This window comes from Podarcis bocagei (assembly GCF_964188305.1).
Source record: "Podarcis bocagei genome assembly, chromosome: 5".
NCBI lineage: Eukaryota > Metazoa > Chordata > Lepidosauria > Squamata > Lacertidae > Podarcis > Podarcis bocagei.
This window is the reverse complement of record NC_138129.1, coordinates 73,909-89,932: the sequence shown is the minus strand read 5'-3', so window position 1 is coordinate 89,932 and position 16,024 is coordinate 73,909.

The following is a 16,024-nucleotide window of genomic DNA, read 5'->3' as shown; positions in this document are numbered from 1 at the left end:
CTGGGGTCATGTACCACCTATAAATCATTTTCATAATATTTTCCTTTAAGGCATTACATGCCATAAATTTCATACCGGTGTTCCACAACTGTTCCCAGTCAGCAAACATAATGTTATGACCAATATCTTGTGCCCACTTTATCATAGCTGATTTCACTGTTTCACCTTGTGTATTCCATTTCAACAGCAAGTTATACATTCCTGACAAGTTCTTAGTATTGGGTTCTATCAGTTCTGTTTCTAATTTTGATTTTTCCACCTGGAAGCCAATTTTCCTGTCCAACTTAAAAACCTCCATTATTTGGTAATAATGGAGCCAGTCTCTCACTTTGTCTTTTAATTTCTCAAAACTCTGCAATTTAAATTTATCCCCCTCTTGTTCCAAAATTTCCCAATATTTCGGGCCTTTTGGCATCCATATTGAGTTTTTTCACAGCCTTAGCTTCCATTGGCGACAACCACCTTGGGGTTTTATTTTCCAACAGGTCTTTATATCTAATCCAGACATTATATAATGCTTTCCTGACAATATGATTTTTAAAAGCTTTGTGAGCTTTAACCTTATCATACCATAAATATGCATGCCACCCAAAAATATTGTTAAAACCTTCTAAATCCAAAATGTCTGTGTTCTCAAGAAGCAGCCAGTCTTTCAACCAGCAGAAAGCTGCTGATTCATAGTAAAGTTTAAAGTCCGGCAGGGCAAATCCCCCTCTTTCTTTTGCATCAGTTAAAATCTTAAGTTTTATTCTGGGTTTCTTTCCCTGCCAGACAAATTTCGAGATATCTTTCTGCCACTTCTTGAAACAATCCATCTTGTCCACGATTTGCAATGTTTGAAACAAAAACAACATTCTAGGCAATACATTCATTTTGATCACAGCAATATGGCCCAACAGTGAAAGCTTCAAATTTGACCATATTTCTAGATCCTTTTTTACTTCCGTCCAGCATTTCTCATAATTGTCTTTAAATAAATTCACATTTTTAGCTGTCATGTTAATCCCCAAGTATTTCACTTTCTTAACCACAGTTAAACCCGTTTCATTCTGGAACCTCTCCCTTTCAGTAACTGTTAAATTTTTCTCTAATACCTTAGTCTTTAATTTATTCAGTTTAAATCCTGCGACTTGACCAAACTCTTGAATTAATTCTAAGACTCTTTTAGTACTAGTGTCTGGCTCTTGTAATGTAAGTACCAAGTCATCTGCGAATGCTCTCAGTTTGTACTGTTTAACTCCGACCTGTACCCCTTTAACCAGCTGGTCCCTTCTAATCATGTTCAGCAAAACCTCCAGGACCGATATAAAAAGCAATTATCTCTAATGTTTCTTATGGTTTCTTTATTCCTCGCAATTTAACTGTCAAATGTTCTTTAGCATTTACACATTTTTTATTTAATTGTACAACTTCAGCTGCATTCACTGCTATCATGTCTAATATATATGGACAATGTTTTTTGATAGAAGATGAATGCATACATAATAAAAGATGCACTTACAGTGGCTTTGCTCCAACTTAGGGGATGTCTGACTCCGATACGGACACTTCCATGACCTAGTGCGCAAGTTACTGCAGGCAGCAATCATACAGGTATTCCGTTAATGGATGGACAAGTCTTCACCTTTGGAAGGCTAAGATTTTTCTTAAAATTACATTTTTATATGTACTATTGGAAACACCTTAAAGCTGGTATAAGTTCATATGTATTTATTTTTGCCTGCTTTAAAGATTGATTTTTGTGTGTCTGCTGGTTTATTATATATCTTTTTTTCTCTTTGTTCCGCTATGTATCAGGGTGGGGAGACTAATAATAATAATAATAATAATAATAATAATAATAATAATAATCCTTTGCTCATCCAAATAAGCTGTTTTCATTTATTTATTGAGGCCACTAAGTCTTTGAACGGAAGAGATTTCTCCAGTTTCAAGCCTCATCTCATGCTCTTTATGAGCCAAGTCCAAACCCTCCTGCAGTTCAGACCCAGCTTAGGATGTGTTTGCTTCAGCATGATTCCAACCAGCTCATACTCCTTCCTTCCCTTTCCCACCAAAATGTACCTGACTGTGAGAGCAGAGGCGAATTAGATTGGGAGGGCCATGCCCAGCCCTGGAGGTAGGAATGCGGAGTCCAGGCCCACCAGAAACCAGCGGAGAACTCCATAGTTCCAAATGGAAGCACCAGCCTAGCTTCTGCTGTGGCCAGATTGGGATGAGAAGGGGCAGGAGGGGTCATGCGTGGCTGGGTGCTTCTTGATGAAGACCATTGAATTGAAGTGAGCTGCTTTGGGGGCCAACCTGAATCAATCCCAAAATAACCCGTTCAAGAGGTGCTTTTTAGAAACTGAGCTCACAGCCTAACTGTAAAACCATGACATTATATGCTTATGAAATACATGATATAAGGGGGGGGGCAGCTCCATGGGTCACAAAAAGCCTGGGGGTCAAAACAAGGCAACACCTTCTCAGGTGAATATCAGGCTTGAGTCCATAAATGTTGCTCGACTTTATCTGGTGTCACTTAGGCTCTACCTGTTAGACCACCCGTGCTGCCGCCGCCGCTCGGCCCGTGAGACCGCCCGTGCTGCCGCCGCCGCTCGGCCCGTGAGATTGCCCGTGCTGCCGCCGCCGCTCAGCCCGTGAGACCGCCCGTCCTGCCGCCGCCTCCCTGCCCGTGAGATCGCCCGTCCTGCCGCCGCCGCCCGGCCCGTGAGACCGCCCATGCTGCCGCCGCCGCTCGGCCCGTGAGACCGCCCGTCCTGCCGCTGCCGCTCAGCCCGTGAGACCGCCCGTCCTGCCGAGGCCCGGCCCGTGAGACCGCCCGTCCTGCCGCTGCCGCCCGGCCCGTGAGACCGCCCATCCTGCCATGGCCGCCGCCCGGCCCGTGAGACCGCCCGTCCTGCCGCCGCCGCCTGGTCCGTGAGACCGCCCGTGCTGCCGCCGCCGCCCGGCCCGTGAGACCACCCGTGCTGCCGCCGCCGCCCGGCCCGTGAGACCGCCCGTCCATCCGCCGCCGCCCGGCCCGTGAGACCACCCGTACAGCCGCCGCCGCCCGGCCCGTGAGAACGCCCGTCCTGCTGCCGCCGCCCGGCCCGTGAGACCGCCCGTCCTGCCGCCGCCACCCTGCCCGTGAGACCGCCCGTGGTGCCGCCGCTGCCCGGCCCGTGAGACCGCCCGTCCTGCAGCCGCCGCCCGGCCCGTGAGACCGCCCGTCCTGCCGCCGCCACCCTGCCCGTGAGACCGCCCGTCCTGCTGCCACCGCCTGGCCCGTGAGACCGCCCGTGCTGCCGCCGCCGCCCAGCCCGTGAGACCTCCCGTCCTGCCGCCGCCGCCCGGCCCGTGAGACCGCCCGTGCTGCCGCCACCACCCTGCCCGTGAGACCGCCCGTGCTGCCGCCGCCACCCAGCCCGTGAGACCGCCCGTGCTGCCGCCGCCGCCCGGCCCGTGAGACCTCCCGTCCTGCTGCCACCGCCCGGCCCGTGAGACCGCCCGTGCTGCCGCCACCACCCTGCCCGTGAGACCGCCCGTGCTGCCGCCGCCACCCGGCCCGTGACACCGCCCGTCCTGCCTCCGCCGCCCGGCCCGTGAGACCGCCCGTACTGCCTCCGCCGCCCGGCCCGTGAGACTGCCCGTCCTGCCGCCGCCGCCCGGCCCGTGAGACCGCCCGTCCTGCCGCCACCGCCCTGCCCGTGAGACCGCCCGTGCTGCCGCCGCCTGGCCCGTGAGACCGCCCGTCCTGCTGCCGCCGCCTGGCCCGTGAGACCGCCCGTGCTGCCGCCGCCGCCCAGCCCGTGAGACCTCCCGTCCTGCCGCCGCCGCCCGGCCCGTGAGACCGCCCGTGCTGCCGCCACCACCCTGCCCGTGAGACCGCCCGTGCTGCCGCCGCTGCCCGGCCCGTGAGACCGCCCGTGCTGCCGCCGCCGCCCGGCCCGTGAGACCGCCCGTCCTGCCGCCGCCGCCCGGCCCGTGATACCGCCCGGCCTGCCGCCGCCGCCCGGCCCATGAGACCGCCCGTCCTGCCGCCGCCGCCCGGCCCGTGAGAACGCCCGTCCTGCCGCCGCCGCCCGGCCCGTGAGACCGCCCGTGCTGCCGCCGCCGCCCGGCCCGTGAGACCGCCCGTGCAGCCGCCGCCGTCCTGCCCGTGAGACCGCCCGTGCTGCCGCCGCCGCCCGGCCCGTGAGACCGCCCGTGCTGACGCCGCCGCCCGGCCCGTGAGACCGCCCGTCCTGCCGCCGCCTCCCTGCCCGTGAGACCGCCGGTCCTGCCGCCGCCCGGCCCGTGAGACCGCCCGTCCTGCCGCTGCCGCCCGGCCCGTGAGACCGCTCGTCCTGCCGCCGCCGCCCAGCCCGTGAGACCGCCCGTGCTGACGCCGCCGCCCGGCCCGTGAGACCGCCCGTCCTGCCGCCGCCTCCCTGCCCGTGAGACCGCCGGTCCTGCCGCCGCCCGGCCCGTGAGACCGCCCGTCCTGCCGCTGCCGCCCGGCCCGTGAGACCGCCCGTCCTGCCACCGCCGCCCGGCCCGTGAGACCGCCCGTGCTGCCGCCGCCTGGTCCGTGAGACCGCCCGTGCTGCCGCCGCCGCTCAGCCCGTGAGACCGCCCGTCCTGCCGCCGCCTTCCTGCCCGTGAGACCGCCCGTCCTGCCGCCGCCCGGCCCGTGAGACCGCCCATCCTGCCGCTGCCGCCCGGCCCGTGAGACCGCCCGTCCTGCCGCTGCCGCCCGGCCCGTGAGACCGCCCGTCCTGCCGCCGCCGCCTGGTCCGTGAGACCGCCCGTGCTGCCGCCGCCGCCCGGCCCATGAGACCGCCCGTGGTGCCGCCGCTGCCCGGCCCGTGAGACCGCCCGTCCTGCCGCCGCCGCCCGGCCCGTGAGACCGCCCGTCCTGCCCCCGCCTGGTCCGTGAGACCGCCCGTACAGCCGCCGCCGCCCCGCCCGTGAGAACGCCCGTCCTGCTGCCGCCGCCCGGCCCGTGAGACCGCCAGTCCTGCCGCCGCCACCCTGCCCGTGAGACCGCCCGTGCTGCCGCCGCCGCCCGGCCCGTGAGACCTCCCGTCCTGCCGCCACCGCCCGGCCCGTGAGACCGCCCGTGCTGCCGCCACCACCCTGCCCGTGAGACCGCCCGTGCTGCCGCCGCCACCCGGCCCGTGACACCGCCCGTCCTGCCTCCGCCGCCCGGCCCGTGAGACCGCCCGTCCTGCCGCCGCCGCCCGGCCCGTGAGACCGCCCATCCAGCCGCCACCACCCTGCCCGTGAGACCGCCCGTGCTGCCGCCGCCCAGCCCGTGAGACCTCCCGTCCTGCCGCCGCCGCCCGGCCCGTGAGACCGCCCGTCCATCCGCCGCCGCCCGGCCCGTGAGACCGCCCGTACAGCCGCCGCCGCCCGGCCCGTGAGAACGCCCGTCCTGCTGCTGCCGCCCGGCCCGTGAGACCGCCCGTCCTGCCGCCGCCACCCTGCCTGTGAGACCGCCCGTGGTGCCGCCGCCGCCCGGCCCGTGAGACCTCCCGTCCTGCCGCCACCGCCCGGCCCGTGAGACCGCCCGTGCTGCCGCCACCACCCTGCCCGTGAGACCGCCCGTGCTGCCGCCGCCACCCGGCCCGTGACACCGCCCGTCCTGCCTCCGCCGCCCGGCCCGTGAGACCGCCCGTCCTGCCTCCGCCACCCGGCCCGTGAGACCGCCCGTCCTGCCGCCGCCTCCCTGCCCGTGAGACCGCCCGTCCTGCCGCCGCCCGGCCCGTGAGACCGCCCGTCCTACCGCCGCCGCCTGGTCCGTGAGACCGCCCGTGCTGCCGCCGCCGCCCGGCCCGTGAGACCACCCGTGCTGCCGCCGCCGCCCAGCCCGTGAGACCTCCCGTCCTGCCGCCGCCGCCCGGCCCGTGAGACCGCCCGTGCTGCCGCCACCACCCTGCCCGTGAGACCGCCCGTGCTGCTGCCGCTGCCCGGCCCGTGAGACCGCCCGTTTTGCCGCCGCCGCCCGGCCCGTGAGACCGCCCGTCCTGCCGCCGCCGCCCGGCCCGTGATACCGCCCGGCCTGCCGCCGCCGCCCGGCCCATGAGACCGCCCGTCCTGCCGCCGCCGCCCGGCCCGTGAGAACGCCCGTCCTGCCGCCGCCGCCCGGCCCGTGAGACCGCCCGTGCTGCCGCCGCCGCCCGGCCCGTGAGACCGCCCGTGCAGCCGCCGCCGCCCTGCCCATGAGACCGCCCGTGCTGCCGCCGCCGCCCGGCCCGTGAGACCGCCCGTGCTGACGCCGCCGCCCGGCCCGTGAGACCGCCCGTCCTGCCGCCGCCTCCCTGCCCGTGAGACCGCCGGTCCTGCCGCCGCCCGGCCCGTGAGACCGCCCGTCCTGCCGCTGCCGCCCGGCCCGTGAGACCGCCCGTCCTGCCGCCGCCGCCCAGCCCGTGAGACCGCCCGTGCTGACGCCGCCGCCCGGCCCGTGAGACCGCCCGTCCTGCCGCCGCCTCCCTGCCCGTGAGACCGCCGGTCCTGCCGCCGCCCGGCCCGTGAGACCGCCCGTCCTGCCGCTGCCGCCCGGCCCGTGAGACCGCCCGTCCTGCCACCGCCGCTCGGCCCGTGAGACCGCCCGTGCTGCCGCCTGGTCCGTGAGACCGCCCGTGCTGCCGCCGCCGCTCAGCCCGTGAGACCGCCCGTCCTGCCGCCGCCTCCCTGCCCGTGAGACCGCCCGTCCTGCCGCCGCCCGGCCCGTGAGACCGCCCATCCTGCCGCTGCCGCCCGGCCCGTGAGACCGCCCGTCCTGCCGCCGGCGCCCGGCCCGTGAGACCGCCCGTCCTGCCGCCGCCGCCTGGTCCGTGAGACCGCCCGTGCTGCCGCCGCCGCCCGGCCCATGAGACCGCCCGTGGTGCCGCCGCTGCCCGGCCCGTGAGACCGCCCGTCCTGCCGCCGCCGCCCGGCCCGTGAGACCGCCCGTGCTGCCGCCGCCGCCCGGCCCGTGAGACCGCCCGTGCTGCCGCCACCACCCTGCCCGTGAGACCGCCCGTGCTGCCGCCGCCACCCGGCCCGTGACACCGCCCGTCCTGCCTCCGCCGCCCGGCCCGTGAGACCGCCCGTCCTGCCGCCACCACCCTGCCCGTGAGACCGCCCGTGCTGCCGCCGCCCAGCCCGTGAGACCTCCCGTCCTGCCGCCGCCGCCCGGCCCGTGAGACCGCCCGTCCATCCGCCGCCGCCCGGCCCGTGAGACTGCCCGTACAGCCGCCGCCGCCCGGCCCGTGAGAACGCCCGTCCTGCTGCTGCCGCCCGGCCCGTGAGACTGCCCGTCCTGCCGCCGCCACCCTGCCTGTGAGACCGCCCGTGGTGCCGCCGCCGCCCGGCCTGTGAGACCTCCCGTCCTGCCGCCACCGCCCGGCCCGTGAGACCGCCCGTGCTGCCGCCACCACCCTGCCCGTGAGACCGCCCGTGCTGCCGCCGCCACCCGGCCCGTGACACCGCCCGTCCTGCCTCCGCCGCCCGGCCCGTGAGACCGCCCGTCCTGCCTCCGCCACCCGGCCCGTGAGACCGCTCGTCCTGCCGCCGCCTCCCTGCCCGTGAGACCGCCCGTCCTGCCGCCGCCCGGCCCGTGAGACCGCCCGTCCTACCGCTGCCGCCCGGCCCGTGAGACCGCCCGTCCTGCCGCCGCCGCCCGGCCCGTGAGACCTCCCGTCCTGCCGCCGCCGCCCGGTCTGTGAGACCGCCCGTGCTGCCGCCGCCTTGTCTGTGAGACCACCCGTGCTGCCGCCGCCGCCCGGCCCGTGAGACCGCCCGTCCATCCGCCGCCGCCCGGCCCGTGAGACCGCCCGTACAGCCGCCGCCGCCCAGCCCGTGAGAACGCCGGTCCTGCTGCCGCCGCCCGGCCCGTGAGACCGCCCGTCCTGCCGCCACCACCCTGCCCGTGAGACCGCCCGTGGTGCCGCTGCTGCCCGGCCCGTGAGACCGCCCGTCCTGCCGCCGCCGCCCGGCCCGTGAGAACGCCCGTCCTGCTGCCGCCGCCCGGCCCGTGAGACCGCCCGTGCTGCCGCCGCCGCCAGGCCCGTGAGACCGCCCGTGCTGCCGCCGCCGCCCTGCCCGTGAGACCGCCCGTGCTGCCGCCGCCGCCCGGCCCGTGAGACCGCCCGTCCTGCCGCCGCCTCCCTGCCCGTGAGACCGCCGGTCCTGCCGCCGCCCGGCCCGTGAGACCGCCCGTCCTGCCGCTGCCGCCCGGCCCGTGAGACCACCCGTGCTGACGCCGCCGCCCGGCCCGTGAGACCGCCCGTCCATCCGCCGCCGCCCGGCCCGTGAGACCGCCCGTACAGCCGCCGCCGCCCAGCCCGTGAGAACGCCCGTCCTGCTGCCGCCGCCCGGCCCGTGAGACCGCCCGTCCTGCCGCCACCACCCTGCCCGTGAGACCGCCCGTGGTGCCGCCGCTGCCCGGCCCATGAGACCGCAGGTCCTGCCGCCGCCGCCCGGCCCGTGAGACCGCCCGTACTGCCGCCGCCGTCCTGCCGGTGAGACCGCCCATCCTGCTGCCACCGCCTGGCCCGTGAGACCGCCCGTGCTGCCGCCGCCGCCCAGCCCGTGAGACCTCCCGTCCTGCCGCCGCCGCCCGGCCCGTGAGACCGCCCGTCAATCCGCCGCCGCCCGGCCGGTGAGACCGCCCGTACAGCCGCCGCCGCCCGGCCCGTGAGAACGCCCGTCCTGCTACCGCCGCCTGGCCCGTGAGACCGCCTGTCCTGCCGCCGCCGCCCTGCCCGTGAGACCGCCCGTGGTGCCGCCGCCACCCGGCCCGTGACACTGCCGGTCCTGCCTCCGCCGCCCGGCCCGTGAGACCGCCCGTCCTGCCTCCACCACCCGGCCCGTGAGACCGCCCGTCCTGCCACCGCCGCCCGGCCCGTGAGACCGCCCGTGCTGCCGCCTGGTCCGTGAGACCGCCCGTGCTGCCGCCGCCGCTCAGCCCGTGAGACCGCCCGTCCTGCCGCCGCCTCCCTGCCCGTGAGACCGCCCGTCCTGCCGCCGCCCGGCCCATGAGACCGCCCATCCTGCCGCTGCCGCCCGGCCCGTGAGACCGCCCGTCCTGCCGCCGGCGCCCGGCCCGTGAGACCGCCCGTCCTGCCTCCGCCGCCTGGTCCGTGAGACCGCCCGTGCTGCCGCCGCCGCCCGGCCCATGAGACCGCCCGTGGTGCCGCCGCTGCCCGGCCCGTGAGACCGCCCGTCCTGCCGCCGCCGCCCGGCCCGTGAGACCGCCCGTCCTGCCCCCGCCTGGTCCGTGAGACCGCCCGTACAGCCGCCGCGGCCCCGCCCGTGAGAACGCCCGTCCTGCTGCCGCCGCCCGGCCCGTGAGACCGCCCGTCCTGCCGCCGCCACCCTGCCCGTGAGACCGCCCGTGCTGCCGCCGCCGCCCGGCCCGTGAGACCTCCCGTCCTGCCGCCACCGCCCGGCCCGGGAGACCGCCCGTGCTGCCGCCACCACCCTGCCCGTGAGACCGCCCGTGCTGCCGCCGCCACCCGGCCCGTGACACCGCCCGTCCTGCCTCCGCCGCCCGGCCCGTGAGACCGCCCGTCCTGCCGCCGCCGCCCGGCCCGTGAGACCGCCCATCCTGCCGCCACCACCCTGCCCGTGAGACCGCCCGTGCTGCCGCCGCCCAGCCCGTGAGACCTCCCGTCCTGCCGCCGCCGCCCGGCCCGTGAGACCGCCCGTCCATCCGCCGCCGCCCGGCCCGTGAGACTGCCCGTACAGCCGCCGCCGCCCGGCCCGTGAGAACGCCCGTCCTGCTGCTGCCGCCCGGCCCGTGAGACCGCCCGTCCTGCCGCCGCCACCCTGCCTGTGAGACCGCCCGTGGTGCCGCCGCCGCCCGGCCCGTGAGACCTCCCGTCCTGCCGCCACCGCCCGGCCCGTGAGACCGCCCGTGCTGCCGCCACCACCCTGCCCGTGAGACCGCCCGTGCTGCCGCCGCCACCCGGCCCGTGACACCGCCCGTCCTGCCTCCGCCACCCGGCCCGTGAGACCGCCCGTCCTGCCGCCGCCTCCCTGCCCGTGAGACCGCCCGTCCTGCCGCCGCCCGGCCCGTGAGACCGCCCGTCCTACCGCTGCCGCCCGGCCCGTGAGACCGCCCGTCCTGCCGCCGCCGCCCGGCCCGTGAGACCGCCCGTCCTGCCGCCGCCGCCTGGTCTGTGAGACCGCCCGTGCTGCCGCCGCCTGGTCTGTGAGACCACCCGTGCTGCCGCCGCCGCCCGGCCCGTGAGACCGCCCGTCCATCCGCCGCCGCCCGGCCCGTGAGACTGCCCGTACAGCCGCCGCCGCCCAGCCCGTGAGACCGCCCGTCCTGCCGCTGCCGCCCGGCCCGTGAGACCGCCCGTCCTGCCGCCGCCGCCCGGCCCGTGAGACCGCCCGTCCTGCCGCCGCCTGGTCCGTGAGACCTCCCGTGCTGCCGCCGCCGCTCAGCCCGTGAGACCGCCCGTCCTGCCGCCGCCTCCCTGCCCGTGAGACCGCCCGTCCTGCCGCTGCCCGGCCCGTGAGACCGCCCGTCCTGCCGCTGCCGCCCGGCCCGTGAGACCGCCCGTCCTGCCGCTGCCGCCCGGCCCGTGAGACGGACCGTCCTGCCGCCGCCGCCCGGTCCGTGAGACCGCCCGTGCTGCCGCCGCCGCCCAGCCCGTGAGACCACCCGTGCTGACGCCGCCGCCCGGCCCGTGAGACCGCCCGTCCATCCGCCGCCGCCCGGCCCGTGAGACCGCCCGTACAGCCGCCGCCGCCCAGCCCGTGAGAACGCCCGTCCTGCTGCCGCCGCCCGGCCCGTGAGACCGCCCGTCCTGCCGCCACCACCCTGCCCGTGAGACCGCCCGTGGTGCCGCCGCTGCCCGGCCCATGAGACCGCAGGTCCTGCCGCCGCCGCCCGGCCCGTGAGACCGCCCGTACTGCCGCCGCCGCCCTGCCGGTAAGACCGCCCATCCTGCTGCCACCGCCTGGCCCGTGAGACCGCCCGTGCTGCCGCCGCCGCCCAGCCCGTGAGACCTCCCGTCCTGCCGCCGCCCGGACCGTGAGACCGCCCGTCCATCCGCCGCCGCCCGGCCGGTGAGACCGCCCGTACAGCCGCCGCCGCCCGGCCCGTGAGAACGCCCGTCCTGCTACCGCCGCCTGGCCCGTGAGACCGCCTGTCCTGCCGCCGCCGCCCTGCCCGTGAGACCGCCCGTGGTGCCGCCGCCACCCGGCCCGTGACACTGCCCGTCCTGCCTCCGCCGCCCGGCCCGTGAGACCGCCCGTCCTGCCTCCACCACCCGGCCCGTGAGACCGCCCGTCCTGCCGCCGCCTCCCTGCCCGTGAGACCGCCCGTCCTGCCGCCGCCCGGCCCGTGAGACCGCCCGTCCTACCGCTGCCGCCCGGCCCGTGAGACCGCCCGTCCTGCCGCCGCCTCCCTGCCCGTGAGACCGCCCGTCCTGCCGCCGCCCAGCCCGTGAGAACGCCCGTCCTGCTGCCGCCGCCCGGCCCGTGAGACCGCCCGTCCTGCCGCCACCACCCTGCCCGTGAGACTGCCCGTGGTGCCGCCGCTGCCCGGCCCGTGAGACCGCCCGTCCTGCCGCCGCCGCCCGGCCCGTGAGAATGCCCGTCCTGCTGCCGCCGCCCGGCCCGTGAGACCGCCCGTGCTGCCGCCGCCGCCCGGCCCGTGAGACCGCCCGTGCTGCCGCCGCCGCCCTGCCCGTGAGACCGCCCGTGCTGCCGCCGCCGCCCGGCCCGTGAGACCGCCCGTCCTGCCGCCGCCTCCCTGCCGGTGGGACCGCCGGTCCTGCCGCCGCCCGGCCCGTGAGACCGCCCGTCCTGCCGCTGCCGCCCGGCCCGTGAGACCGCCCGTCCTGCCGCCGCCGCCCGGCCCGTGAGACCGCCCGTCCTGCCGCCGCCTGGTCCGTGAGACCTCCCGTGCTGCCGCCGCCGCTCAGCCCGTGAGACCGCCCGTCCTGCCGCCGCCTCCCTGCCCGTGAGACCGCCCGTCCTGCCGCTGCCCGGCCCGTGAGACCGCCCGTCCTGCCGCTGCCGCCCGGCCCGTGAGACCGCCCGTCCTGCCGCTGCCGCCCGGCCCGTGAGACGGCCCGTCCTGCCGCCGCCGCCCGGTCCGTGAGACCGCCCGTGCTGCCGCCGCCGCCCAACACGTGAGACCACCCGTGCTGCCGCCGCCGCCTGGCCCGTGAGACCGCCCGTCCATCCGCCGCCGCCCGGCCCGTGAGACGGCCCGTACAGCCGCCGCCGCCCAGCCCGTGAGAACGCCCGTCCTGCTGCCGCCGCCCGGCCCGTGAGACCGCCCGTCCTGCCGCCACCACCCTGCCCGTGAGACCGCCCGTGGTGCCGCTGCTGCCCGGCCCGTGAGACCGCAGGTCCTGCCGCCGCCGCCCGGCCCGTGAGACCGCCCGTCCTGCCGCCGCCGTCCTGCCGGTGAGACCGCCCATCCTGCTGCCACCGCCTGGCCCGTGAGACCGCCCGTGCTGCCGCCGCCGCCCAGCCCGTGAGACCTCCCGTCCTGCCGCCGCCGCCCGGCCCGTGATACCGCCCGTACAGCCGCCGCCGCCCGGCCCGTGAGAACGCCCGTCCTGCTGCCGCCGCCCGGCCCGTGAGACCGCCCGTCCTGCCGCCACCACCCTGCCCGTGAGACTGCCCGTGGTGCCGCCGCTGCCCGGCCCGTGAGACCGCCCGTCCTGCCGCCGCCGCCCGGCCCGTGAGAATGCCCGTCCTGCTGCCGCCGCCCGGCCCGTGAGACCGCCCGTGCTGCCGCCGCCGCCCGGCCCGTGAGACCGCCCGTGCTGCCGCCGCCGCCCTGCCCGTGAGACCGCCCGTGCTGCCGCCGCCGCCCGGCCCGTGAGACCGCCCGTCCTGCCGCCGCCTCCCTGCCGGTGGGACCGCCGGTCCTGCCGCCGCCCGGCCCGTGAGACCGCCCGTCCTGCCGCTGCCGCCCGGCCCGTGAGACCGCCCGTCCTGCCGCCGCCGCCCGGCCCGTGAGACCGCCCGTCCTGCCGCCGCCTGGTCCGTGAGACCTCCCGTGCTGCCGCCGCCGCCCGGCCCGTGAGACCGCCCGTCCTGCCGCCGCCGCCCGGCCCGTGATACCGCCCGTACAGCCGCCGCCGCCCGGCCCGTGAGAACGCCCGTCCTGCTACCGCCGCCCGGCCCGTGAGACCGCCCGTCCTGCCACCGCCGCCCTGCCCGTGAGACCGCCCGTGGTGCCGCCGCTGCCCGGCCCGTGAGACCGCCCGTCCTGCCGCCGCCGCCCGGCCCGTGAGACCGCCCGTCCTGTCGCCGCCGCCCTGCCCGTGAGACCGCCCGTCCTGCTGCCACCGCCTGGCCCGTGAGACCGCCTGTGCTGCCGCCGCCGCCCAGCCCGTGAGACCTCCCGTCCTGCCGCCGCCGCCCGGCCCGTGAGACCGCCCGTGCTGCCGCCACCACCCTGCCCGTGAGACCGCCCGTGCTGCCGCCGCCACCCGGCCCGTGAGACCGCCCGTGCTGCCGCCACCACCCTGCCCGTGAGACCGCCCGTGCTGCCGCCGCCGCCCGGCCCGTAAGACCGCCCGTCCTGCCTCCGCCGCCCGGCCCGTGAGACCGCCCGTCCTACCTCCGCCGCCCGGCCCGTGAGACCGCCCGTGCTGCCGCCGCCGCCCGGCCCGTGAGACCGCCCGTGCTGCCGCCGCCGCCCGGCCCGTGAGACCGCCGGTCCTGCCGCCGCCTCCCTGCCCGTGAGACCGCCGGTCCTGCCACCGCCCGGCCCGTGAGACTGCCCGTCCTGCCGCTGCCGCCCGGCCCGTGAGACCGCCCGTCCTGCTGCCGCCGCCCGGCCCGTGAGACCGCCCGTCCTGCCGCCGCCGCCTGGTCTGTGAGACCGCCCGTGCTGCCGCCGCCGCCCGGCCCGTGAGACCACCCGTGCTGCCGCCGCCGCCAGGCCCGTGAGACCGCCTGTCCATCCGCCGCCGCCCGGCCCGTGAGACCGCCCGTACAGCCGCCGCCGCCCAGCCCGTGAGAACGCCCGTCCTGCTGCCACCGCCCAGCCCGTGAGACCGCCCGTCCTGCCGCCACCACCCTGCACGTGAGACCGCCCGTGGTGCCGCCGCAGCCCGGCCCGTGAGACCGCCCGTCCTGCCGCCGCCGCCCGGCTCGTGAGACCGCCCGTCCTGCCGCCGCCGTCCTGCCCGTGAGTCCGCCCGTCCTGCTGCCACCGCCTGGCCCGTGAGACCGCCCGTGCTGCCGCCGCCGCCCAGCCCGTGAGGCCTCCCGTCCTGCCGCCGCCGCCCGGCCCGTGAGACCGCCCGTCCATTCGCCGCCGCCCGGCCCGTGAGACCGCCCGTACAGCCGCCGCCGCCCGGCCCGTGAGAACGCCCGTCCTGCTGCCGCCGCCCGGCCCGTGAGACTGCCCGTCCTGCCGCCGCCACCCTGCCCGTGAGACCGCCCGTGGTGCCGCCGCTGCCCGGCCCGTGAGACCGCCCGTCCTGCCGCCGCCGCCCGGCCCGTGAGACCGCCCGTCCAGCCGCCGCCGCCCTGCCCGTGAGACCGCCCGTCCTGCTGCCACCGCCTGGCCCGTGAGACCGCCCGTGCTGCCGCCGCCGCCCAGCCCGTGAGACCTCCCGTCCTGCCGCCGCCGCCCTGCCCGTGAGACCGCCCGTGCTGCCGCCACCACCCTGGCCGTGAAACCGCCCGTGCTGCCGCCGCCACCCGGCCTGTGAGACCGCCCGTGCTGCCGCCGCCGCCCGGCCCGTGAGACCTCCCGTCCTGCCGCCACCGCCCGGCCTGTGAGACCGCCCGTGCTGCCGCCACCACCCTGCCCGTGAGACCGCCCGTGCTGCCGCCGCCACCCGGCCCGTGAGACCGCCCGTCCTGCCTCCGCCGCCCGGCCCGTGAGACCGCCCGTCCTGCCTCCGCCGCCCGGCCCGTGAGACCACCCGTCCTGCCGCCGCCGCCCGGCCCGTGAGACCGCCCGTCCTGCCGCCACCACCCTGACCGTGAGACCGCCCGTGCTGCCGCCGCCTGGCCCGTGAGACCGCCCGTCCTGCTGCCGCCGCCTGGCCCGTGAGACCGCCCGTGCTGCCGCCGCCGCCCAGCCCCTGAGACCTCCCGTCCTGCCGCCGCCGCCTGGTCTGTGAGACCGCCCGTGCTGCCGCCGCCGCCCGGCCCGTGAGACCACCCGTGCTGCCGCCGCCGCCAGGCCCGTGAGACCGCCTGTCCATCCGCCGCCGCCCGGCCCGTGAGACCGCCCGTACAGCCGCCGCCGCCCAGCCCGTGAGAACGCCCGTCCTGCTGCCACCGCCCAGCCCGTGAGACCGCCCGTCCTGCCGCCACCACCCTGCACGTGAGACCGCCCGTGGTGCCGCCGCTGCCCGGCCCGTGAGACCGCCCGTCCTGCCGCCGCCGCCCGGCTCGTGAGACCGCCCGTCCTGCCGCCGCCGTCCTGCCCGTGAGTCCGCCCGTCCTGCTGCCACCGCCTGGCCCGTGAGACCGCCCGTGCTGCCGCCGCCGCCCAGCCCGTGAGGCCTCCCGTCCTGCCGCCGCCGCCCGGCCCGTGAGACCGCCCGTCCTACCTCCGCCGCCCGGCCCGTGAGACCGCCCGTGCTGCCGCCGCCGCCCGGCCCGTGAGACCGCCCGTGCTGCCGCCGCCGCCCGGCCCGTGAGACCGCCGGTCCTGCCGCCGCCTCCCTGCCCGTGAGACCGCCGGTCCTGCCACCGCCCGGCCCGTGAGACTGCCCGTCCTGCCGCTGCCGCCCGGCCCGTGAGACCGCCCGTCCTGCTGCCGCCGCCCGGCCCGTGAGACCGCCCGTCCTGCCGCCGCCGCCTGGTCTGTGAGACCGCCCGTGCTGCCGCCGCCGCCCGGCCCGTGAGACCACCCGTGCTGCCGCCGCCGCCAGGCCCGTGAGACCGCCTGTCCATCCGCCGCCGCCCGGCCCGTGAGACCGCCCGTACAGCCGCCGCCGCCCAGCCCGTGAGAACGCCCGTCCTGCTGCCACCGCCCAGCCCGTGAGACCGCCCGTCCTGCCGCCACCACCCTGCACGTGAGACCGCCCGTGGTGCCGCCGCTGCCCGGCCCGTGAGACCGCCCGTCCTG